The sequence below is a fragment of the Arachis hypogaea genome, chromosome 17 (genome assembly GCF_003086295.3).
Source record: "Arachis hypogaea cultivar Tifrunner chromosome 17, arahy.Tifrunner.gnm2.J5K5, whole genome shotgun sequence".
Lineage (NCBI taxonomy): Eukaryota > Viridiplantae > Streptophyta > Magnoliopsida > Fabales > Fabaceae > Arachis > Arachis hypogaea.
The window spans coordinates 42,081,603-42,108,207 of record NC_092052.1 but is presented as its reverse complement, the minus strand read 5'-3'; positions in this window follow the sequence as shown (position 1 = coordinate 42,108,207).

Below are 26,605 nucleotides of genomic sequence, written 5' to 3'. Positions count from 1 at the left end.
AATGTTTAAGTGTGGGGAGATTTGATGCACACTATTTCGTGGTACATCTTGTGCTTAATTGAGTGGATTTTATCCATTATTCTCACATTTATTCACAGAATTTGCATGTTTTACACTTTCCTTCCTAATTTTGTGCTTGATTGAAAACATGCTTTTTTGGCCTTAAATTTGCTAACTTTAATCCTCTCTTATTACCATTCGATGCCTTGATATGTGTGTTAAGTATTTTCAGGGTTTATAGGGCAGGAATGACTTAGAGGATGGAAAGGAAGCATGCAAAAGTGGGAGGAATATAAGAAACTGAAGGAATTGCTAAGCTGTCCAGCCTGACCTCTTCGTACTAATTCGACCATAACTTGAGCTACAGACGTCCAAATGAAGTTGCGTTAGACAGCTAACATTCGGGGCTTCAAAATGATATATAATTTACCATGGTTGCCCTACAGATAAACGGCGAATGTGTGCATCACGTGCACACGTGCATTTACGAAATTTCAGCGTTTCTGAATTCGCCCCAGCGATTTCTGGGCTGTTTTTGGCCCAGTTCTCGGCCCAGAAAACACAGATTAGAGGCTGCAGAGTGGAGGAATGAAGATACAACTTTCATTCAAATAATTTTAGGCCCAGTTCTCTCTAGGATTTAGGATTCCTAGTTTTATGCTTTTGAGTTGGATATTGACAGAGTCACTACCCCGTTGAAGTCTTTATCATTCTAGTTTGTTTTCTTTTTCCCTTACTCTTTCATATTCTTAATATTTGTTCAGAGTTACCATTGGATTGTTTTTAGAATTTATTAATGTAAGAAGTATTTTTCCATTTAAATTTTATTATTTGTTTAATTGCTTCCAATTGATTTTAATTACCATGTTCCCTTTTTACTTCTCTTATAACTTTACGAAGATGGTATTCATGTTGACAGAGTAGACTCCCAACTTGACTTGGGAGTTGATTAAAAGGAGACCCTTGAGTTGGAATGCTCAAGTGATTAGTTAAATTGGAAGTTGTTGGCTAATTCTCTATTTACTAACGCTAATCCTTCCCAAGGGAGAGGATTAGGACTTGCGAATAAGAGTTAGCTCAATCACTTGACTTTCCTTTATTTAGTAAGGGTTAACTAAGTGAAAATAACAACCTTTTGATACTACACTTGAGAAAATCTAACAAGGATAGAACTTCCAATTAATCATTCCCCCGGTCAAGGCTTTTTATTCTGAATATATAAATCTCATTTAATTTACATTGCTTCAATTTATAATAATTTATTTTTCCACTCTCCAACTCCCAAAAATTTCTCAGAAAATCTCATAACCAATAATAAACACACTTCCCTGCAATTCCTTGAGAGACGACCCGAGGTTTAAATACTTCGGTTATTACTTTTTAGGGGTTTTGCTACTTGTGACAACCAAACTTTTGTATGAAAGAATTATTTGTTGGTTTAGAAACTATACTTGCAACGAGAATTTATTTGTGAATTCTTTACTAGCAAAAATCCATTCATCAATGATGCTTGTGCCATATTTGCCATGGGGATGCCACCTTATCGTTTCTTGTATCTTTCCAACATATCATCATAGGCTTTGAGAAAAGACTCAATTTCAGGCACACTGTAGGTTGATAATTTTGACATTATAGAAGTAATAAAGACAGTATACTCCTCAGGTAAACCATCAAGAATTGCTGAGATATAGTCATCTTGTTGAATTTGGTATCAAATAGATTTTAGAGTCAACAAGATCTTGAATTTTTTAGAGATAATCTGGTATCGATCCAGTTTTTCTTACTGATTTTAGTTGAGCTTTTAAGCTTTGAATTCTTGTGGCAGAGGTCTCAGCAAAATAGTCATTAAGTGCATTCCAAATTTCATAAAATTGATGACACTGAAGGATTTTGATCTTGAAGGGCTTTGTGACTGATGCAAGAACCCAAGTTGATAGAGTAAGATCATCTAACCTCCATTGTTTGAAGGCTTCAGTTTCTGTTTTAGTCTTCTTGGCAGCATCTTCTTCGTATTGTTGTGGAATCTTGCTTTGGTACAAATGATCTTCAAGACTTAAACTCTGAATTGTAAGCAAAGCTTGGTGTCTCCATGTATTATAATTGTTGTGATCCAACTTCTCAGAAATTGGGGAGATCGATCTCTTGGTTGAAGATTCTGATAGAGTAATTGACATTGTGGAACACCAAATTGAAGAAATCAAGAAAGAAAAAGGGGAAGAACAGAGACAAGAGGGAAAAATTGGGATAAAATTGGGACAAAATTTGAAAAAAAATGAAAGAGGAATCAGAATTTGAAAAGGAGCAGGATCTCAAGCTCTGGATACCATAACAACAATTGAGATAGAGTAAAGAATTGGAAGCATGAGAATGTTTTCATTCATTGACGCATAAAATAGAATAAAAGAAAAAGACTTGAGACACAAAGGTGAAACTGAAACTCATACACTGTAATTGTACAACTAGTCCTGGGTAATAGAGTAATACAATATATATAGTGAAAGTACCTATGGTTTAACAACAATCAAAACCAATAGAGACTAATTCACTTATATTCACTCACAACCCTTAAGTAGACGATTAGGATTGGTGAGGCACAAATTTATCCATCATTACCCCACTACTATCACCCACCACCTCCATCTCCATCTCCATTCCGCTGTCACCCAAATCCCACACTACTAGGGGTGGGCAAAAAATTCACATTTTGGATTTTAAACCAATCCAAACCAAACCATTTAAAAAAAAACTAATTTTAAATAAAAAAAATCCAAACCAAACTATATTTATTTTACAATTTGGTTTTTGATCCAATCTATTTAAATGGTTTTAAATCCGGATCCAGATCCAGATCCAAATTAAAATCCACATCCAAAAAAACCCTAATTTTGAGTCTTCTCCTCTTCTCCTCTTCGACAAATCCTCTTCGACAAAACCAAATCCACTCTTCGCCACCGTCAACATTTCTTCTTCTCTGCCTCTCGTCGGAGCTCGCCGGTGGTTTGTCGGCCTCTACCTCTTCGAGTCTTCAGTCTTCACTTTGATTCGAGACTCTGTCTCTCTGCCTCGACCTCCCATTCGCGACTCTGTCTTCTCTCTTTTTTGGTTCTCTTCTTCTTTCGTTGGTGGCTCACCAGAGCTCATGCTCATCAATTGAGGTAAGCCTCCTCCTTGCCCTTGGTTCTGAGTTCTGAGTTTTATCTGGGTTTTTTCTATTTTGTTGATTTGTTTTGTTTTGTTCCTTCATGAGTATACTGACTTCTTCACTTCAATGGATTGAATGTGCAGATTTTAAAATCTCTTAGTATTGAACATTTGAACTCTCCATTTCAATGGATCCTGCTGTAAGTTTCTTCTTCACTGTAGTTCACTTTTTGTTGAAAAATATCTAATTAAACTAAGTAGTAGTTGAATCCTTGATGAACTGATTGCCATGCTCATTTATTATTTTTTTGGTTCATGCATGTACCATAATATATATAGTATATATGTAGCGCTAGTTGTTTATATACGGTGTATGAATTTTCAAATTGAACCCCCCTAAAACTTGATTTCGTAAAAAATCTACTTGCTGAATTAAGCCAATAAAACTAACAACCAATCTCCTAATCTCTTATAGGAATTAGAATTAGATAGACTAGTAGTTGAAGTTGCAGGGATGAATGATGAATTTGAACAATGCTGCATAAGAGGGATAGTAAGAACACTTCAAATGGTGACATTGATTCAAGAACTTTAGTAAGAAGTGTATTAACTGTGGTTCAATTAGCAATCATATGAAAAATCATTATTTAGTTGAAGAAAACTAACTTATCTTATACATGTTTCCGGCTTTGTTGTTCTGATTTTTGTTGTAAATAGAATTTTGTTCTGAAAAATCATTAACTGTGTTCTGCCTTGGCCTTCTTTTTCTTATCCTTATTTACTGCCTTGAATCTCTCGCTCTAGCAAGTAGCAACTATAGTATAGGCAATGGAAACAACTCAAGATCTTAGGACTTAGGAGTGCTTGCTTTCACTAGTCCCCACCTTAATTTTGTTGATATGAAACACTGCTGCTGTCTTGTTCTGCTGTTTTGAGGTACAGGATAGTGATTTAGTGAATGTGTTGGTTGTGGTTAGTTAACCGATTTATTCAATGAAATTAGTGAAGTGCATGTTGGGATTAATTATAAATGTCTCTTCTTCGTTATTTTTAGGCACTGTGGAATTGGCTTCTGCTGGTGTTTCCATGACCATCTTTAACATCATATCAAAGCTTTTCAATATTCCCCTTCTAAGTGTTGCTACATCTTTTGTTGCTGAGGACATAGCCAAAACTGCTGCCGAAGAATATCTTTCGGGTGAATTTTATGTCCACAGTTAACTTCTTCATAGCTCATATATGTTGCTTGCTATCATTTTTCATTGTCAACTCATGCCATGAATGAATTTCCCTACAGAGCACAGTGGTATACAAAATATTGGCAATGGTAAATCCTTCGAAAGAGGCAATCGAAAAAAGCAATTTTCCTCTGTCTCCACTGCTTTGCTATTAGCACTTGGGATTGGAATTTTTGAGGCTTTAGCTCCTGCTGTTGTACTTTCTTTTGCTTTACAAGGCATTTTCCATGGTTTTAAGGATACAAAAACTCCTGTTCTATGCCTAGGCAAGTGCTTGGTTTAAATTCTGTTTCTTTGCTACATTCATCTTTTGAATGGTTTTTGTATTATTTTATTTATTTATTTTTATATATTTTGTATGTGCTTTGACACCTTGCTCTGCTATCTAGTGCTTCAAAATTAATGTTTTCTTATCCCTTTGAATGGTTCATGAATAAATTGTTATTATTAATTTATTACTGAAAATAAATTGTTGATCATTGCAGCCATACTATGCATTGTAATAATATGCTTCAATATAATTTAGTAAATTTTATATATAGAAATCAATATCTTTTAGGATTAGTAGTAGTTTTATTAGCCAAAAAAGTTGACGGTGATGGAAATCAGGGGCTGCCGTGCTGGTTTGGAAAGGTTTCGGAGGGTTGTGTTTTTTAATTTTTAATTTTTGGTTTCAGTGTGTGTTGAATATAACAATGTGAAAATTGGATTTTTAAAAACTAGTTTTAAAATTGAATTTTTGGTTGAAGAAACTAGTTTAAAACTGGATTTTCAAAAATTGGTTTTAAAATTGAATTTTTGGTTAAAAAATCTGATTTTAAAACTGGATTTTATAAAAAAAAACCGGATTTTAGATTTGGATTTAAAAAAAAACCGGATTTTAGATTTGGATTTAAAAAACCGGATTTAAAACCGGTTTTATATGTAAAATTGGATTTAAAACCGGTTTTATACGTAAAATTGGATTTAAAACCGGTTTGTAAGTAAAACCGGATTTAAATTCTAAAACCGGTTTAAAACCGGTTTTTATTTTTTCAAACCGGTTTAGAACCGATTTCTCTCTTCAATCTAGTTTTGGTTTGGTTTCATGAACCATAAAACTGGTTCTGAAATGGATCCAGTTTGGATTTATAAAAATCCAAACCATGCCCACCCCTACTTCTTCTGTAACCATGGAGAGGAAGCATGAAAAGCTTCTCTCAATACAGAGTCAAACAGAGTTCCGACACTCAACTTCTAAGTTTGGTGTTGGGAGGCCAACACCATTAAGCTCTGAGTCTCTGTGAAGCTCTCTAAGAGCTTCACTGTCAAGCTATTGACATTAAAGAAGCGCTTGTTGGGAGGTAACCCAATGTTATTTAATTATATTTATTTATTTTCCATTGCTATTTTATGTTTTCTTTAGGTTGATGATCATGTGAAGTCACAAAAACAACTGAAAAATAAAAAACAGAATGAAAAATAGCATTAAAAACAGCACACCCTGGAGGACATGCTTACTGGCGTTTAAACACCAGTAAGGATAGCAGAATGGGCGTTTAACGCCCAGCCTGGCAGCATTCTGTGCGTTAAATGCCAGAATGGGCAGCACTCTGGGCGTTTAACGCCAGAAAGGGCTGTCTGGCACAGGCTGGCGTTAAACGCCGGAAATGGGCATCTGGCTGGCGTTTAACGGCAGAAATGGGCATCTGGCTAGCGTTTAACGCCAGAAATAGGCAGCAGAGTGGCGTTTAATGCCAGGAAAGGTAGCAGAGCTGGCGTTAAACGCCAGATTTGGCACAAAATGGGTGTTTAAACGCCAGAATGGTGCAGGGACTCAAATTCCTTGATACCTCAGGATCTGTAGACCCCATAGGATCCCCACCTACCCCACCTCTCCTTTTCTCCTCTTCACACCTTTTCATAACACTCTTCCCCAAACACCATTGACCAGTCCCATCAAAACCTCTTTCCCAAATACCCTTCACCTATCAAATCTTACCCTCTTCCCCATCTTCTCTTCACCACTCACATTCATCCATCATTAAACCCTACCTACCTCACCATTCAAATTCAAACCATTTCCCTCCTAAACCCAACCCCACATGACCGAAATCCCTCTCTCTCCTACACTATAAATACCCCTCCTCACTACCTCAACTTTCACACAACATACACACTTCTCTCCCCCTTGGCCGAACCACTTCCCTCACTCCATCTCCCTCATTTCTCCTCCTTCTACTCCTTTCTTTCTTCTTTTGCTCGAGGACAAGAAAATCTTCTAAGTTTGGTGTGGGAAAAGCTAAAGCTTTTTGTTTTTTTCATAAGCACTAATGGCACTTAAGGCCGGAGAAACCTCTAGAAAGAGGAAAGGGAAGGCAATTGCTTCCACCTCCGAGTCATGGGAGATGGAGAGATTCATCTCAAAGGTCCATCAAGACCACTTCTATAAAATTATGGCCAAGAAAAACGTGATCCCCGAGGTCCCCTTTAAGCTCAAAAAGAGTGAATATCTAGAGATCCGACATGAAGTTCGAATAAGAGGTTGAGAAATTCTCACTAACACCATTCAACAAGTCGGGATCTTAATGGTTCAAGAGTTCTATGTCAATGCATGGATCACTAAGAACCATGATCAAAGTGTGAACCTGAACCCAAATAATTGGCTCACAATGGTTCCGGAGAACTACTTGGATTTTAGTCCGGAAAATGTGAGGTTAGCATTCAACTTGCCAATGATGCAAGGAGATCCTCACCCTTTCACTAGAAGGGTCAACTTTGATCAAAGGTTGGACCAAGTCCTTAGGGAAATTTGTGTGGAAGGCGCTCAATGGAAGAGAGATGCAAGAGGCAAGCCGGTTCAACTAAGAAGGCTTGACCTCAAACCCGTGTCTAGGGGATGATTGGAGTTTATCCAATGCTCTATAATTCCTACTAGCAACCGATCTGAAGTTACTATAGACCGGGCTATCATGATCCATAGTATCATGAATGGAGAGGAAGTAGAAGTTCATGAGATCATATCCTTAGAACTTTACAAGGTGGCGGACAAGTCTTCCACTTTGGCAAGGTTAGCCTTCCCTCATCTCATTTGTCACCTATGCAATTCAGCTGGAATTGCCATAGAGGAAGACATCCTCATTGAAGAGGACAAGCCCATCATTAAGAAAAGGATGAAGCAAACAAGAGAGCCCACTCATGGACCTCAACAAGAGCATGAGAAAATTCCTCATCATGAAATCCCTAAGATACCTCAAGGGATGTACTTTCCTCCATAACACTATTGGGAGCAAATCAACACCTCCTTAGGAGAATTGAGTTCCAACATGGGACAACTAAGGGTGGAGCACCAAGAGCATTCCATCCTCCTCCATGAAATTAGAGAAGACTAAAGAGCCATGAGGGAGGAGCAATAAAGGCAAGGAAGAGACATTGAGGAGCTCAAGCACTCCACAAGATCTTCAAGAGGAAGAACTAGCCGCCATCACTAAGGTGGACCCGTTCTTTAATTTCCTTGTTCTTATTTTTTCTGTTTTTTGAATTATATGCCTTATGCTTTATCTATATTTGTGTCTTTATTACATGATCATTAGTGTTTAGTGTCTATGTCTTAAAGCTATGAATGTCCTATGAATCCATCACCTTTCTTAAATGAAAAATGTTTTTAATTACAAAAGAACAAGAAGTACATGATTTCAAATTCTATCTTGAAATTAGTTTAATTATTTTGATGTGGTGGCAATACCTTTTGTTTTCTGAATGAATGCTTGAACAGTGCATATTTTTGAATTTGTTGTTTATGAATATTAAAATTGTTGGCTCTTGAAAGAATAATGAAAAAGGAGAAATGTTATTGATAATCTGAAAAATCATAAAATTGATTCTTGAAGCAAGAAAAAGCAGTGAATAGACAAAGCTTGCGAAAAAAAATAATGAAAAAAAAGTGGTGAAAAAAAGAGAGAAAGAAAAAGAAAAAGCAAGTAGAAAAAGCCAATAGCCCTTTAAACCAAAAGGCAAGGGTAATAAAAAGGATCCAAGGCTTTGAGCATTAATGGATAGGAGGGCCCACAGGAATAAAATCCTGGCCTAAGTGGCTAAACCAAGCTGTCCCTAACCATGTGCTTGTGGCGTGAAGGTGTCAAGTGAAAAGCTTGAGACTGAGCGGTTAAATTCGTGGTCCAAAGCAAAAAGAGCGTGCTTAAGAGCTCTGGACACCTCTAATTGGGGACTCTAGCAAAGCTGAGTCACAATCTGAAAAGGTTCACCCAGTTATGTGTCTATGACATTTATGTATCCGGTGGTAATACTGGAAAACAAAATGCTTAGGGTCACGGCCAAGACTCATAAAGTAGCTGTGTTCAAGAATCAACATACTGAAATAGGAGAATCAATAACACTATCTGAATTCTGAGTTCCTATAGATGCCAATCATTCTGAACTTCAAAGGATAAAGTGAGATGCCAAAACTGTTCAGAGGCAAAAAGGCTACAAGCCCCGCTCATCTAATTGGAACTAAGTTCATTGATAAGTTTGGAATTCATTGTATATTCTCTTCTTTTTATCCTATTTTCTTTTTAGTTGCTTGGGGACAAGCAACGATTTAAGTTTGGTGTTGTGATGAGCGGATAATTTATACCCTTTTTGGCATTATTTTTACATAGTTTTTAGTATGTTTTAGTTACTTTTTATTATATTTTTATTAGTTTTTATTCAAAAATCACATTTCTAGACTTTACTATGAGTGTGTGTTTTTCTATTATTTCAGGTATTTTCTGGATTAAATTGAGGGACCTGAGCAAAAATCTTATTTAGAGGCTGAAAAAGGACTGCAGATGCTGTTGGATTCTGACCTCCCTGCACTCGAAGTAAATTTTATGGAGCTACAGAAGCCTAATTGGCGCGATCTCAATTGCGTGAGAAATTAGACATCATGGGCTTTCCAGAAATATATAATATTCCATACTTTTCTCGAGATTTGATGGCCCAAACTGGCGTTCAAAGTCAGCCTAAACATCTTGGCGTAAAACGCCCAAAATGGCACCAGAATTGGAGTTAAACGGCCAAACTGGCACCAAAGCTGGCGTTTAACTCCAGGAAAAGCCTAAGCACGAAAAAGCTTAAATTCACAGCCCAAGCACACACCAAGTGGGCCCCGGAAGTGGATTTTTGCACTATCTGCACTTAGTTACTCATTTTCTGTAAACCCTAGTTACTAGTTTAGTATAAAAACTACTTTTAGAGATTTATTTTACATCTTTGGACGTTTAGTCCTTAGACTTTTACCATTGTACACGTTTGGAGGCTGGCCTCACGGCCATTCCGAGACCTTTTTCACTTATGTATTTTCTACGGTGGAGTTTCTACACCCCATAGATTAAGGTGTGGAGCTCTACTGTTCTTTATGAATTAATGCAATTAATACTGTTTTTCTATTCAATTCACGCCTACTTCTTCTCCAAGATATACTCTCGTACTTAATTCAGTTAAGTCAGAATGAAGGGGTGACCCGTGGCAATCACCCAATCTTTGTTACTCGCTTAGCCAAGGTCGCGTGCCTGACAACCACAAAGTGATCTACATGATGTTCAACGTATTCATTGGATGACAGCTGTAGTATATTCTCTTGGGTTTCTAATCTAAGATTAGAACCTTCATGGGGCTAGAATTATTGGCAGCCATTCTTGGGATCCGGAAAGTCTAAACCTTGTCTGTGGTATTCCGAGTAGGATCCGGGATCCGAAAAGTCTAAACCTTGTCTGTGGTATTCCGAGTAGGATCTTGGAAGGGATGACTGTGACGAGCTTCAAACCTGCGAATGTGGGGCACAAGTGACAGTGTGCAAAAGGACAATGGTCCTATTCCGACGCTAGCGGGAACCGACAGATGATTAGCCGTGCGGTGACAGCGCATATGGATTTTTTTTTCATCCGAGAGGATCATACAGCTTGCCATGGAAGGAGGTAACGCATGGTTGGAAGAAGGTAGTAGGAAAGCAGAAGTTCAGAAGCAACAAAGCATCTCCAGACGCTTATCTGAAATTCCTACCAATGAATTACATAAGTATCTCTATCTTATTTTATATTTTAATTATCCAAACCTCATAACCAATTGAATCTGCCTGACTGAGATTTACAAGGATGACCATAGCTTGCTTCAAGCCGACAATCTCGTGGGATTGACCCTTACTCACGTAAGGTTTATTACTTGGACGACCCAGTGCACTTGCTGGTTAGTTGTGCGGAGTTGTGAAAAAGAGTCGAGATTACATTCGTGCGTACCAAGTTTTTGGCGCCGTTTTAGAGATCACAATTTCGTGCACCAGCAGCACTAGATTTGGGCTCCAAACCATGCTGCCCTAGTCCAAGGATAGAGTAGCAATGCATGCTCAGTGGTCTCTGGTTCCTGCAAACAAATAGGACACATAGGGGTGTTAGTTAGTCGTTTATTAAAAAGATTTCAAAAAACAAGTAATTTGTTATGCAAAGCTAGCCATAAAAATGTTCTGATTTTTTGAGGAACTCTTAATTTCCAAATCCCCTGCCACAAATACTTAAAGTCATCACTGGTAGATGAGTTATTATTGCTACCCAAGCTGCCTTCATTCCTAGAAACATGATATCCTAACTTGATAGTGTAAACGCGATCCGTTCTGAAAGGCCAGCTAAACATATCCTCCCTTCCAAAAAGACTTATTGGGGTTCTAATGATTTTATCAACCGAAGCTCCATCAAAATACATCTTTAACTTATTCATATTCCACCCCCCATAACCCTCAACAATCAGATCCTTCACAAACTTAATATCATTATTTCTAACTACAAGATTGCTATCCATGTTCATTATCCACCTGTCTTTCTTGATCCTCACTCTCTTTCCATTCCCTATCAGCCATCTTCCACTTCTCAAAAGAAATTTCTTGCCATGAACAATACTCTTCCACATCCATGAGGCTGTCCTACCTGCTTTAACATCTTTGAAATGTTCCTTTGGAAAGTAAATAGCTTTTAGTACCTGAACCCATATTGCATTAGGATTTTTGAAAATTCTCCACGCTTGTTTTGCCAAATGCGCTATATTCTGACTATATAAATCCTTAAAACCAATCCCTCTATCCTTCTTACGGGCACATATCTTATCCCAACTCTTCCAATGGATACCTCTTTCCTTATCTGAAGACGCCCACTAAAATTTGGCTATTCTCTTACTGAGTCGTTGACAAAAATCTTTAGGAAAAAGAACCACATTTATGGCATAGGCAAGTACCGCTTGAATAATCAATTTGATGAGGACCTCCTTCCCAGATTGATTAAGGGGTTTTTGTTTCCAACCACTTAGCTTATCCACCACTCTGTCCTCAATCCAACTAAGAGCTCTATTCTTTGATCTTTTCCAGTGAGCCGGAAAGCCCAAGATACTTACCCGGTCTATCCCAAGCTGACAAACCCAAAATCTCTTCAATTTCTACTCTATACCTAATAGAGATCTGGTTTCCAAACGTGATCCCAGACTTGCCCAAGTTGATCCTCCGCCCTGAGACTTCGATGTACATGTTCAAAATAGTAATGAGCTGAAAAATTTTCTCCTCACTATCTTTTGAGAAAATTATACAATCATCTGCAAAAAGGTGTGAAATAGCCGGTGCAGTAGGGGAAATTTTAACTCCCAAAATTCTGCCCTCTTCTCTAACCTTATCCATAAGAATTATAAAAACCTCTGCCACCATGATAAAAAGGTATGGTGATAAGGGATCCCCTTGCCTAAGTCTCCTCTATGGCTCAACGGTAGTCGACAAAAATTCATTAATCTTAATCTTATAACTTACTTGTCTCACACACTTCATCAACAGCTTTATCTAATGCGGGTTGAACCCAAAGGCCCTTAGAATTGCTTCTAGGAACGACCACTCTAATCCATCATAAGCTTTATTCATATCAATCTTAATGGCTAAATTCCTAGAAGCATTCATCCCTTTTCTATTCAAAGCATGGAACATTTCCTGCACTACTACCAAATTATCTTGAATCAAGCGTCGTCTCACAAAAGCACTCTGAATGGGGGATATAATCTTATCTGTTATTTTCCTAAACCTAATAACCAACACCCTAGGGATAATTTTGTAAATAAAGTTGCAGCAACTAATCGGCCTAAGTTGATTAAGGGTTTCTGGATGATTAGTCTTAGGAAAATTCCCGTCATGAAAAAAACTCTTAACAACATCACAGACCTCTTTACCAATAAATGTCTAGTACTTTTGAAAGAAAAGACCATTTAGCCCGTCTGGTCCTGGTGCCTTGAGACTTCCTAAACTAAAAATAACCTCTTTAATTTCTTGATCAGTAACCTCCTCCATGAGCTACCGATTCATATCATCAGTCACTCTAACAGGAACATGGCATATGTGATGAGCGGATATTTTATACGCTTTTTGGGGATAATTTCATATAGTTTTGAGTATGTTTTAGTTAGTTTTTAGTTTATTTCCAGTAGTTTTTAGGAAAAATTCATGTTTCTGGACTTTACTATGAGTTGTGTGTTTTTCTGTAATTTCAGGTATTTTTCTGGCTGAAATTGAAGGAGCTGAGCAAAAATCTGATTCAGGCTGAAAAAGGACTGCTGATGCTGGTGGATTCTGATCTCCCTGCACTCAAAGTGGATTTTCTGGAGCTACAGAACTCGAAATGGCGTGCTTCCAATTGCGTTGGAAAGTAGACATCTAGGGCTTTCCAGCAATATATAATAGTCCATACTTTGCACAAGAATTGATGACGTAAACTGGCGTTCAATGCCAGCCTTCTGCCCAAATCTGGCGTCCAGCGCCAGAAAAGGATAAAAAACTGGAGTTGAACGCCCAAACTGGCACAAAAACTGGCGTTCAACTCCACAAATGGCCTCTGCACTTGAATTGCTTAAAGTCTCAGCCCCAGCACACACCAAGTGGGCTCCAGCACACCAAGTGGGCCCCAGAAGTGGATCTCTGCATCATCCATCATAGTCCACTCATATTTTGTAACCCTAGGCTACTGGTTTAGTATTTAAACAACTTTTAGAGACTTATTTTGTATCTCATGACATTTCAGATCTAAACTTTGTATTCTCTGACGGCATGAGTCTCTAAACCCCATTGTTGGGGGTGAGGAGCTCTGCTGTGTCTCAATGAATTAATGCAAGTATTTCTGTTTTCCATTCAAACACGCTTGTTCCTATCTAAGATGTTCATTCGCGCTTAACTGTGATGAAGGTGATGATCCGTGACATTCATCACCTTCCTCAAACCATGAACGCGTGCCTGACAACCACCTCCATTCTATATACGATTGAATGAGTATCTCTTAGATTCCTTAATCAGAATCTCCGTGGTATAAGCTAGAACTGATGGCAGCATTCATGAGAATCCGGAAAGTCTAAACCTTGTCTGTGGTATTCTGAGTAGGATTCAAGGATTGAATGACTGTGACGAGCTTCAAACTCCTGAAGGCTGGGCGTTAGTGACAGACGCAAAAGGATAGTAAATCCTATTCCAACCGGATCGAGAACCAACCGGTGATTAGCCGTGCTGTGACAGAGCGCGTGAGCGTAGTTTTCACTGGAAGGATGGAAGGTAGCCATTGACAACGGTGATCCACCAACACATAGCTTGCCATAGGGGGACGTGCGTGCGTGAATCAGAAGACAGAGGAAAGCAGAGATTCAGAGGACAAAGCATCTCCAAAACTCCAACATATTCTCCATTACTGCATAACAAGTAACCTTTAATCCATGCTCTATTGTTTATTCACAATTCAACTGATAAACATAATTGACTTCCTGACTAAGATTTACAAGATAACCATAGATTGCTTCAAACCAACAATCTCCGTGGGATTCGACCCTTACTCACGTGAGGTATTACTTGGACGACCCAGTGCACTTGCTGGTTAGTGGTACGCGTTGTGAAAAGTGTGATTCACAATTCGTGCACCAATATGCAAGCACTCATATCTAAGTTCTCTGAGGCCTTGAAAAGATTCTAAAAGTAACCTGCTGCTAGCTTGAGAATATCCCTTTCCCCACACACCCAAACTCCTGTAGAATCCTTTAATCTCTCTATCATATTCCTATCCCTTCTTTGGATGGTAGAGGCATGAAAGAATGATGTATTCTTGTCCCCAAATTTCAACCATTTCACCCTCGACCTTTGATCCCAATATTTCTCCTCTTGTCTCCATAATCTGGCAATCTCCAGCTTAAGCCTGTTGATTTCCTTTTGCCGAGCCTCTGTAAAATCAGCTTCCTGCATTTGTTTGAGGTGAAGCTTTAAATTTTCTATTTCAATATCTGCCTTCTTAAAACTAACTCTACTCCATTTGGTCAATTCCTTCTTACAATTTAAAAACCTTCAATTCAAATCTGTCCAGTGATCAACTCCAGTATTGCCAGAACTGCTCCATCCTCTCCTCATAACAGTATCACAGTTGACATGGTCCACCCAATATGCCTCAAAGTTAAAATTTTTAGTCCTTCTACCTCTAGGTTTAACATTGAGAACTAGAGGGGAATGATCCGAGCTAATAGGTGGTAAGGCTAAGAGCGTGGCATGTTGGAAAACTCTTCTCTATTCCCAGTTGACAAGAACCCTATCTAGCCTCTCCTTAGTAACACAACTATTTCTTGGATTACTAAACCACGTATATTTCATTCTTTGTAGTTCCAAATCCAAAAGAGCATTACCATGTACAAAATTCCTAAAAGATTCTATCTGACTAGTTGGTTTAGGATGCAAACCTACTTTCTCATCTTGTGAAAGAACATCGTTAAAATCACCCATCAATATTCTTGGCTGTACCAAATTACTGTTAACTCCTTCCACAACTCCTTCTTTTTCTTGTAATCTGGATGACCATAAACAAAAGTAGCCTCCCAATCTTTATCATTGCCACTATTGATTCTAGCTTTAATAAAATTATCACACCAAGCATAAATATGAATATTTACATTACTCTTCCAAAAAATACAGAGTCCCCAGGATAGCCCACAGAGTTCTACACAAAACATATTATCAAAATGTAACTTTCTCCTGACTCTATCACAACTTAGTTTACTAGCTTTAGTCTCCATAAGGAACAAAAGGGGCGGCCTGAAAGATTTACAGATACTTTTTAATTCATGCACTATCGAATGGGCCGCTATTCCTCGACAATTCCAGCTGACGACAATCATGGCTGGCAGTGGGGCATGTCAAGGCCTGCCTCCTCAACCATGTCTGTTTCAACATCATTTTTGTACCTCTTACCTGGTTGTTGCATACTAATTTCCTGAGCTTTTGTCATTTCCTCTCCATAATCTAAGTTGATGACTAAATCTCTCTTCCTTTTGAGGTTCAGGTGTATCCCTAAGTTAAAAGCCAGCTCCGAAGCCCACTGGTAAACATTCCTCTGCTGAGGCATTGCAATGCTATCCTCTTCCATTTCTTACTGATCCTCTGCTAGCTCAACGAAATACTTCTCCCTATTTTCCATCCTCTGAATCATGGTTCAGGTACCTGCAGTGACAATTCTTTTCATTTTTTGTTTTTTCCTGTAACTCCACAGTTGATATGCATTTTGACATATAATATCTGTCCTCTTCTCTGTTTGTTCCAGCATTTTCTCGTTGAGTTGTTGATTTAGTTGAGACTCATTCTTGCCAAAAATCATATTCAGCTCTTCCTTGATTGTTAAACAGCTGTTATTGTCCTTGCCTCCTTCCTCTATATGCAAGTTTCCTGTTTCTTCCTCAGTTACCATGAGCCCAGCTAGCTGGAAGTCATTCGTTGTTGTTTTCGTAACAAAAGGTTGGGCCTCCTTAGTTTTCTCAACTCGTACATGGTTCTGAAGCCCCTCATAAGTTTGCCTTGCATTCCAATTATCCACTTCTACCACCTGAAGCTTATCCTTCCCTTTTCTCATCTTATTGATAAAGACTGTTGGCTTCTCTCCCAATCCTAAATGCTTCTCTTCAGGAAACACGTGCCTGGTTGATAGGCTATCTGATTCAGCATGAATTTGCTCCCTTGATCCCTGGCTCACTATGATGGATTTTTTTATGCTCCAAGTTAGGCTGAAATAAACTCTGAAACCCTCTCCCTACTTTGTTACACTACAACTCTCATCTGCCGACTTCTCCTTCAAAGTCTCCATATTCGCACACTCTCCTTCACACGCTTGTTTATCAACCGCCCACTCCCTGTTTCCCTCCACTTCTTGCTACTTAGCTCCTCTATCTAAAAGGGCCTTAGCTCTGTTGACCCCTAATCCCGAAGCATACCTCGATTTCGTAGGATCCCAACATGCCGTAGCCATTGGATTTTTGCATTCCTTCTTATTATGACCAAGGATTCCACAGTTTAGACAGTAGCTATCCTGAATCCTTTCATATTTAAGATCAACCCACAAATCTGGATGATTTTCTCTAGCTAGCCAAAAACCAGTGGGTAAAGATTTAGTGACATTTAAAGTTATCTTCACCCTCAAAAAGGTTCTCTGAAGGATGTTATTGCAACTAGGATCTTCTGTTTCCATTACGACACCTATTCTCTTACCAATGATCTCAGTTGTTTTCCTCGATATGTAATAAAGTGAAAGCCCATGTATTTGTATCTATAATTCCATATATTTGTGGTCGACATCGTATACTGACTGTCTGTCATTCCATATCTGCAGGTTAATAAGATTTCCTCCGATGCTCCAAGGTCCTCCCTTGCGTATCTGGACACCCTTCCTAGCATCCCTGAAGCTGATAAGAACCTTGTTTTTACCGATATCTGAGATTGCTACTCCTTCCGAATTTTTCCAGATTCCCAAAAGTACTGCGTTGCAAGTCTTGGAACTGACTTCTTTGTTCGAGATTATCTTACCCGCCATATTTAGGTTTCCTTCAATATAGCTATCGTCGTACTCTGGATTAAGACGAACAACTTCACCCTCAAAAGACTGATCCACTCCCTGAGCCATGTTTGGAGATACAGGAGGAGATGAAACAAGAATTGTCGTAGAGAAATGAACTAAAAGACACTCCTTAAGAGAGGAAAATTCTCCTTGAGAGAGATAAGGCGGTCATCACCGCTTCAGACGTATAGAAGTTCATCTAATGTTCCATATTAAATATTTTTTTTGTGGGTCATGCTTTTCTTATTCTTTTTCTGACCTTGTTAAAGATTTTTTGGGAGCTTTTTTATATTACTTCGTTCCCCTGTACTTATATTGTTGGTCCAATAACTAGTTTAACCCATCATCAAACTATCCTCAAGAGTCTCATTAGTTATTAATTAGGCATCCTCTCTAAAACGGAAAATGAAAATAAAACTGATGCTCAAAAATTCAATGCAAGGTCCTCACCACCTTACCAATTTACCTTCCACACACCATGTTCTTGCGAGAACACGCCTCAACAACATAGCATGCTGACAGAAGAGGTCGGCACTAGAGAACTCCCCTTATTTTTTTGGTGTTCTATAGTTCATGATATTAATTCTTTACTCTTTTGACAAGGTCAACAATCATTTGTGTATTGTTTTAGTTTTTTTCTTCATTTACTGTTTTAATTTTTTTTTTTTTGGTAACTTTTCATTATTCAATATAAACTAGATATTTTTTGTTTTATTTAATATTTATGTCAAAAAATACATTATAAATTCATAACACATCCAAAATCACATAATAGTACACAAAATATTTATGTACACGTCTAAGATTCATTTAAACCCTTGGTTATATTATTTTTCTTAACATAATATAAGAAATTTACCACATTATATATTATTTGGGCCTATAAAAGGATCTTGCATTTGCTTATGTAAATGTTAGTTGCAAAAAAATTAAGAATACTATACCAAATCATGACGATACATCCAAAATAATATAATAGCACATAAAATACTTTTGAACACATCTAAAATTCGTCCCAATTTATTCAAAAAGTATCATTACTTAGTAATTAGGATTCGATATAATTATAATACATCAAACCTTAATAGCGCATCTAAAATCACATCATAGTATATAAAATACTTTCTAAACACATTCAAAACTCATACAAACTCATAGTTATAGTTTCTATCATCAAACTTTTAACCACATTCAAAACTCATACGAACTCATCCACGTATAAAATTACCTAACGCTCACATTAACAAAAAAAAAAAAAAATTAAAACTAAAAAAGTCATATATACTTAGATTTAGAACCGAAGAAATTGATATAATATTATTTTATTTTTAATTTGATTAGAGTTTAATTTTAGTTTGTTATTTTTATTTTATTAAATTTAAATTTAAATATTTTAATTTTAAAAAAATATAATTTTAAATTTTAAATATATTGAAAAAATCTTAAACATAATATCTAAAAGTAACTTTTATAATTATTTTATTAATTTTTTACCGATAATAACTGATTAAAAGATAAATAATGATGAATATCTAGTTGTCCTGAGTAAATATATCAAATTTGAAAGAAGAGAGGAAGCACGTGTTTGTCTGTACAACTTGTACCAATAATCTTCCATAGTTAATGACAACTCTATCTTTATAGATACAGGACCCAATTATCTTTTTTTTTCAATATTTAATAAAAAATTACGAAACTTAAAATATTGAAAAAATGTTTTTTTTTCTCTTTTAGGTTCCCAAATCCCATGAAGTTCTAAAATCTTATGTACTGCAATACAATAAAATTTGGCAATATTATTCTGTAACACTAATAAGTAATAACAATCCAGCCACTCTCTCATCCCAAAGATCTAAACACACAATAAAAAGGGTTTTAATTTAATTTAAATTTTTTGGGTGTTTTTTGAAATTGTCGGAATAATGGAAGTGGTGGAGGTTTCTCTCTCTATCTTGAATTCGAAATTTGATGAAGAAGAGGTTCGGATTGAAAACGATTATGTAGATCGGGTTAGGATGAAGAGAAAAACCCTTGAAGTCGATTTAAAATTGTCCGACCTATTAATTCATTGAAGATAGATGGGATGTCTATTACAATATAGTCAATACTGGCTATCTGAGCTCTAGGACTTTTGCTGAATGTAATAAAAAGGCTTATGTACTCAAGAAGTCTGATGGATGTTTCTCCTAATCCGAATAGAGAGTTCGGGTACTCCTTTATGCACTTTTCTTCTTCTCAAAGGCGTATTTGAAGATGTTTGTAGAATTCCCTTGGTCCACCAGTGTCTTTTGGAGTTCGGCATTGGTTAATAATATTGTTATCACCAAGGAACCATCATGGCTGAGAGTCATACCTCTGATATCTTCTAGCGCAAAGATTTTAGTGGGAAGGTCGAGTTCATTATAGCTTCTTCTAATCTGGTAGACTTCTTTGAGATGTCTTTCCTAAGATGACTTAGATGTTCTACCTTTAGCAGGTCCTTCTGTGATAACATAAACACATCGATCCAGGGTACTAATTGGATTTGACGATCTTTCTCTGTCTTCGAACTCCCATATTCTTTTGGTGGTCTTTGTTTTTTTGTTCCTAAATTGGTAATTCTTTTGCCGACCTTGCTGAGGCTTCATGATATGCGCAATCTCTTCTAGGTTGATGTATTTTTATGCCGTGTCTTGTATTTCGGACAATAAAGTCGGGTATTTCTTTGAAAGGGACTGTGAGAATGGACCATCCCTGAAGTTATTGACGAGTCCCACTATAATTGCTTCTATTGGTAGACTCTGTATCTCCAAGCAGGCTTTGTTAAATATTTTCACATGAACCCTTAGAGATTCTCGTATTTCTTGTTTTACTCCGAGCAAACTCAGAGCATGTTTTGTTTTTTACTTCATCGCTGCCTTGGTGAGAGTTAATGGGAAGGCCTTACATCGGGTTGAATCAGATGTGTCAACTAAGTACATAAAACTCTTAAAGTTGCTGAGATGGTTACATGGTTTAGTAGATCCATCATAGAATTTCATGTCAGGATATTTGAAATTTCTTGGGACAGTTGCACTCATGATCTCTTTAGAGAAAGGATCACCCCCTCTAGTGAAGATTGGGTCTTTGTCATCCTGACTTCTTTTTCTTCTTAGCTCGATTTTCAGTTTCTTTTAGGTAATAATCCATCCAGCTTCTGCTACGCAACACTTTTTGAAGTTGTCTCCCCAATTCTCTTCATCATTCTAGCTTGATTTACAGTTGTTCGAGTCAACCTTGATCATGGAAAAGTCTCATGATCTTTGCACCATTTCAATTCTCTGATTCTCCACAGATGCAAATTTGAGAATTCACTCCATGTCCACCACGTTCCCCTATGTCTTTCGAGGTGTTACAATGAACAGAGAGTGTTCGATCATCATGGCGGTGGTCTCCATTTTTTTTATCCAAAGTTGGACGAAATTCGTCCATCTTGATGTTGATCATATGCATTCAAGGGTTGAGCTCCAGGTTCTGACAATGACGCTAGTGTTCCGAGAGTTACCTAAAACTGTCGATTTGGGCCTTAACGTGAGGTCTAGACTCCTTAAGGTATTGAATCCGATGTCTCCTCTGATGTGGTGAGGTCGTCCGGCGTCTTTGAGTGGGGATATGAGTGGCACCTTCAAAGGACTCTGATGCTTAAGTTAGCAAAGGTTTAATATAGGTTTTTGAGTTATGGATAGAGAAATACCTGAGTTCTAAGAGGGTATTTATATAGTGGAAATGATGGCTTAATCATCACTTTTGTAACTCCCCTCCTACTTTAGTGGGTAGTTATTCTCCTTTTTATCAAGGGGTTGTTAAGATTCCTTATTTAAATATATAGGCACATTTGTAGGAGTAGTTGAAATTTCGAGTGAAAGTCGATCTGTAGAGGTCGAACGTGACGATGAGACGAGAATAAATTTTTTGTAGATCGGATCTTATCTATTTTTCGGCCTGGCTAAGTTGTAGGTCAATGTATGAAAAATTAGATAATATAAAAATTTATCTATGAAAATTTTTGTCTGATGTAAATTCAAAAAAATTACTATTTTCAAAAAAAATAATAAAGTATTATCTATTGAGATACAACGTTTTTTGACATTGTATGTAGTTTGTCTATTGAGTAGACAAATTATACTAATTTGACCAGTAATTAAGCAAACTGCTCTTCAACCATGTATTTCAGCTAGTAATTAGATAAATTGTATGTTATGCAGTTCAATTTGATATAATTTAATATAATTTGGATCGTATTGATATATTTTTATTTTTTAAATTAATTTATTATTATTCAAATAATTTATAATTTTTAAATTAAAAATTTAAATAAATATAATTTTATTAGTAATTTAATTTAATTTGATAAAAATAAACTTGCTTGTATTATTGTTAGTTTGTTACGCTTATTTTTTTTAATTAGAAAAATAATACTCTTTCTTTGGTAAATAGCGTCTTCAATTTTCTATACCGTATGCGAAGCCATTAGATCTTCATTTTCTAGTAATCCAGTCACAGCTTCAACAACAAGGAGGTAATTGTGTGAATATTAAGTCGTGTTGAAAATAAGTGAATGTTCCATATAATATTTAATATCCTTTTTTTTTTTTGTGGGTCATGCTTTTCTTATTCTTTTTCTTTGCCATTGTTGGTATTAAGAGAATCATTAGAATCGAATTAGATCAATTAGTATCATTTGTACTTATATAGCATATCTGTATATTAATTGTAGGATGCTATACTTTTATTACTTTGATTCTACTAGCAGCTATATAAACCCTTGTACATTGTACTTTCAGATAAGCTGAATAATACACTATTTCAGATTACTCTCTTGTTTCTAACATGGTATCAGAGCTATAACCAAGGAAACAACACATACGAGCCCGAGGTTCAAGTTTACTATGTTCATGAGGCTGAAGAAGAACAAAACATACACAACCGAAAACTGGAAGAGAACTATAATCTGGGGAGGTATGATAAAGACGCTCAAAGGGAGTAACATTATCAAGAACAGAAGAAGGAAGTCTATTGATAACATGGACAGTAGTGAGAAAAGCTTCACCCCAAGTACGCTCAGGACACGAAGAAGAAAGAAGCATTGCACGAACAGAGTCAAGAATGTGACGATGTTTGCGTTCAGCTCGGCCATTTTATTGAGACGTACCAGGATAAGAAAACTCAGACAAGGTACCCTGTTCTGCAAGAAAGGTTAAGAGTTTAGAATCACGGTATTCCATAGCATTACCGTGGCGAAAAACCTTCATGACCTTGGAAAATTGAGTTTTAATCATAGTGGTAAAGTTAATATAAATCTGAGGTAACTCATGGCGATTAGTCATCAAATAAACCGAAGTAAAACGAGAATAATCATCAATAAAAATGACAAAGTATCGAGCTCCTCCCATAAAAGCAGTGGGAGCGGGACCCCAGACATCAGAGTGGATAAGATCAAAAGAAGAGCAATCAAGAGAGGAATTATTGTGAAAAGATAAAGCGGGTTGTTTAGCAGTTTGACAAGAAATGCAATCAAAAGACTTATTATTAACTTGACCCAAGACATCCTGAAACACAAGAGGACATAGCTTTCCCAAGGAGGTGTGGACAAGACGTTGATGCTGTAAGACCCGGTTAATTAATGGCTAATTAACCCATAAATGAGAATTTATTCTAGAAAAGCCAAAAATGTTATTTTTATGGATTAATATGATAGAGGAGATTGGGACGAGAATTTCGGTACCAATTTTATAGAAAACGGACTAAGATTGGACCGAACGGGCTAAACCGGTCCAACCGGACCCAAAGTGGGCCCTTGGCCCAACTAAACTAAACCAAAACCCCATATTTCAGCACTCTCTCTCCTCACAACACTCTCATTCACGCTGAAATGGTGGACAGGAAGGGAAGAACACTCTTTCAAGTTCTATCTCTCACTTGATCTTCAAACCACCATAACTTTTGATCTAGAGCTCCGATTGCCGCACCGTTTGCGGCAACGCGTTCACCGCGGAGAGCTCTACAAAACCCATACAGTCAATCTTGAGGTAAGCCACGTTTTAATCTTCGAAATTCCAGCCCTTGTTTTCGAGTTTCATGGGTGAAATGTTGAGATTTTGGGTTCTTTAATGTTATAGGACCCAACTCTCTTGAAGGAGAAGGTTAATCTTGTCTCCTTAGATCTTGGGTGTGGTAAGATTCTCAACCCTAGTATAATTTGTTGTTCTATGATGTTTGGGTATTGAGATGTTGTGTATGGGTATGATGATTGTGACTTAGGTTGTGTATATGTGAATATTGGAGCTTGATTGGTGATTTTGGAAAGCTTGGAAGAGGGTTTTGTGTGATAAAATCTGTTCTTGGAGATATTGAGACCGTAAGAGCTTATGGACAAGTGGTTTGGAAGTGCTCCGGTTGAGCGTGGGAAATCGGCTAAGGTATGGTTTCGGCTTCCCGTATCTAATATGTAATGTGGTAGGAAATACTTAGGCTAGAGGCCCTAAGATAGGCATTGAATTGTTGATGTTGTTGAATGGTTAAGATATATGATGTGATCATATATGTGATTATAAATATTGATACCTTGATTGTGTGATATATGAGAAATGCATGTTGTAATATATGCTTGATGGATGATTGAGGTTGAATTGATGGGTGGTACCATGTTGATGGTGAGTATGATGTTGATTATGTATAATGATGGTTGATTGAAAATGGTATTATTGGAAATTGGGATGAGGGAGGATGTATGACATGAATTTGTGTTTATCCTTTAGCCATTTGATAGAGAAGTGTTAAAAGGGTCGGATGGTGATTTTGGGAAATTTAGTAAAATGTCAATGTGTGAGTAGAGGATGGCTTGATGTTGATTTTGGTACATTTTGATTGATTTCAAAGAAAAGGGATGAAATTGGCATGTTTTGATTGATTTTGAAAAGAGTTGAAAGTGGCCTGTTTTGAAAATGGCACTTTATGGTTTTGTATGAAAATATGGTTTTTGGGCATACTTTGACGGGACATAACTTGGACTATGGATCTCTGATTTGGACCAAATCTATTTAGAAATGAAATTGAATCCGGGATGTCCATGCCGTTCAAAGAACGGGTGAAAAACGATTTAAAATGAGAAAGTTACGTCCATCGAAAGATTGGGGGTTGAATTTGTGAATTCTGCAGCTTTTAACTTAGAAAATTTTTAGCAAAATGACCCCCCGCGCGTAGGCGCACTTGGTGCATACGCGCCGTTCTTCGATAAAGCACCATCCACACGTGCGCGTGGTGTGCGCGGGAGCGTCGATGCGCTGCACCAAATGCCCAACCATTTTTCCGAGAGTTGTGCCAGAGTTGTGCCAGTTTTGTGCCTGTGGCGCAGGAGCACCCACGCGTACGCGTGGCTGACGCTTGCGCGTCGTTTGGCTAATTTTCAATCCGCGCGTTTGCGCGTATGACGCTTGCGCGTCGATGAGTTTTAAAGCCATCCACGCGTGCGCGTGGAGTGCGCGTACGCGTGGCCTTGTTTTCATCCCAAAGTTGATTTTTGAGTTTTAAAAGCCAAATTTCATAATTCTAAGCCTCCGATCTCACCACTTATGTCTTAAATCATTATGATATGCCTAGCATGAGAAAAAATACTAGTGAATGTGGTAACTTGCGAGTGAAGCAAGGGGAAAAATGAATGATCATTGAGGATCAAAGATGATTATGTGAGATGCGGAGGATGGCGGTGAAAGTGCTTGTTGTGCCACGGGCCGAAGGGCCGTAATTGTTAATGAATTGGCTGGTTATGGATTTAACCGTGAGCCAGATAGCTAGATTATTGCCGTGTTACGGCGGAGCCATGATTATGGCAAAGTATAAATGCATATATGCTGTTGAATGAATTGTGAATGTTTGCACTTCCACCATCGGAGATGAGGGTTTCCCTGGGAGGAAGCAGTGGCTAGCCACCACGTGCTCCAGGTTGAGACTCGAAGCTCTTTTAACCCTATGTCATAAGTGTGGCCGGGCACTGTGAAAGGCCCGGATGAGCTCGCCCCCGTAAATATTCACCAGTGAGGGTGATGGATATGGATCATGATTATGATCAAGTTTGTGATGAGTATAACTCGAGTTGGGGATGCACGACAGAGGGACAGTCTAATGGTTAGCTACCAGGACTTGTCGGGTTGGCTCTATAACCGACAGATGATATCATCAGCCACTAGGGACAGGCATGCATCATAAGCATACTACATGAATTGTTTGAGATTGCCTATTTGACTGCATATTACTTGCTAATTGTCTAAATGTCTTATCTGTTCCTATTTGTAAATCTCTTGTCTGATATAACTGTGTTTGCTATATTATACTCCTGCTGGTGGTTAGGAGGTCTGAAGGAATTGGAAAGGGAAGTATTAGTTAGACTGAAGGATCTTTAGTCAGTTGCCACTTACGGTTTAGTTTGTTTATAAGCTTTGATATTATCTGGAGGAAGTTCTAGGATTGCCTTCGGCTTTCCTCTATTATTATGTATTATATATGTGGAAGCTGTTACCGTGCTGGGGACCTCTGGTTCTCACCCATGCGGATTTTGTGGTTTTCAGATGCAGGACGCGAGGCTTCTCGTTAAGGCATGCTGGAGACTTCTGGATTAGCGAAGATTCTTTGTTCTCAGGACTCTGTTTTGGTTTATATATCTTGTTTAGATACTTTTATCTCTATTAAATAATACAAATTGTGATGACTCCTTCTAGAGGAGATTTTGGAGAATAGGGTTCTGTATTTGTGTCCCTTTGGGTTTCCTTTGGGGTTTTCCTTATTTTATTACATGTATAAATATTGCTATGCTCGGACCGGTTATCTTCGCAATCGGATTTTGAGTCTTGATATTCCCGTTTTTGACACTCTTTGTATATATATGATCTCGCGTTAGCTTATCCCTGTTCATTACGTTATCGATCGGAGTGTTGCGCTCTCGAGTTACGGTTTTTGTTTACCCCTTTTTCTACAAAGGCTCCTAGTTATAATCAATTATTCATACTACTATATGTACTAAATTTTTGTTTTAGAGGTCGTAATACCTTGCCATCTCTGAATTATGACTTAAGCATAAGAATCTGTATGGTAGGGTGTTACATTATGGTATCAGAGCAGTTCGTTCCTGTAGAGCCTGAAGGACGGACTAACGATGCTTCTGTGCATTCTCTGTATGTGTGTTATGTGCTGTTAGTATATCTACTTGATATAATTGGCATAAACGTTCATGAGCATACATTTGGGACTTTGAAGCACTAGACTTCCGATATTGAGACTGATCAACTTAATATCGATTGTTTGGTGTGTATAGGAACCAGATGGCGCCTCGTG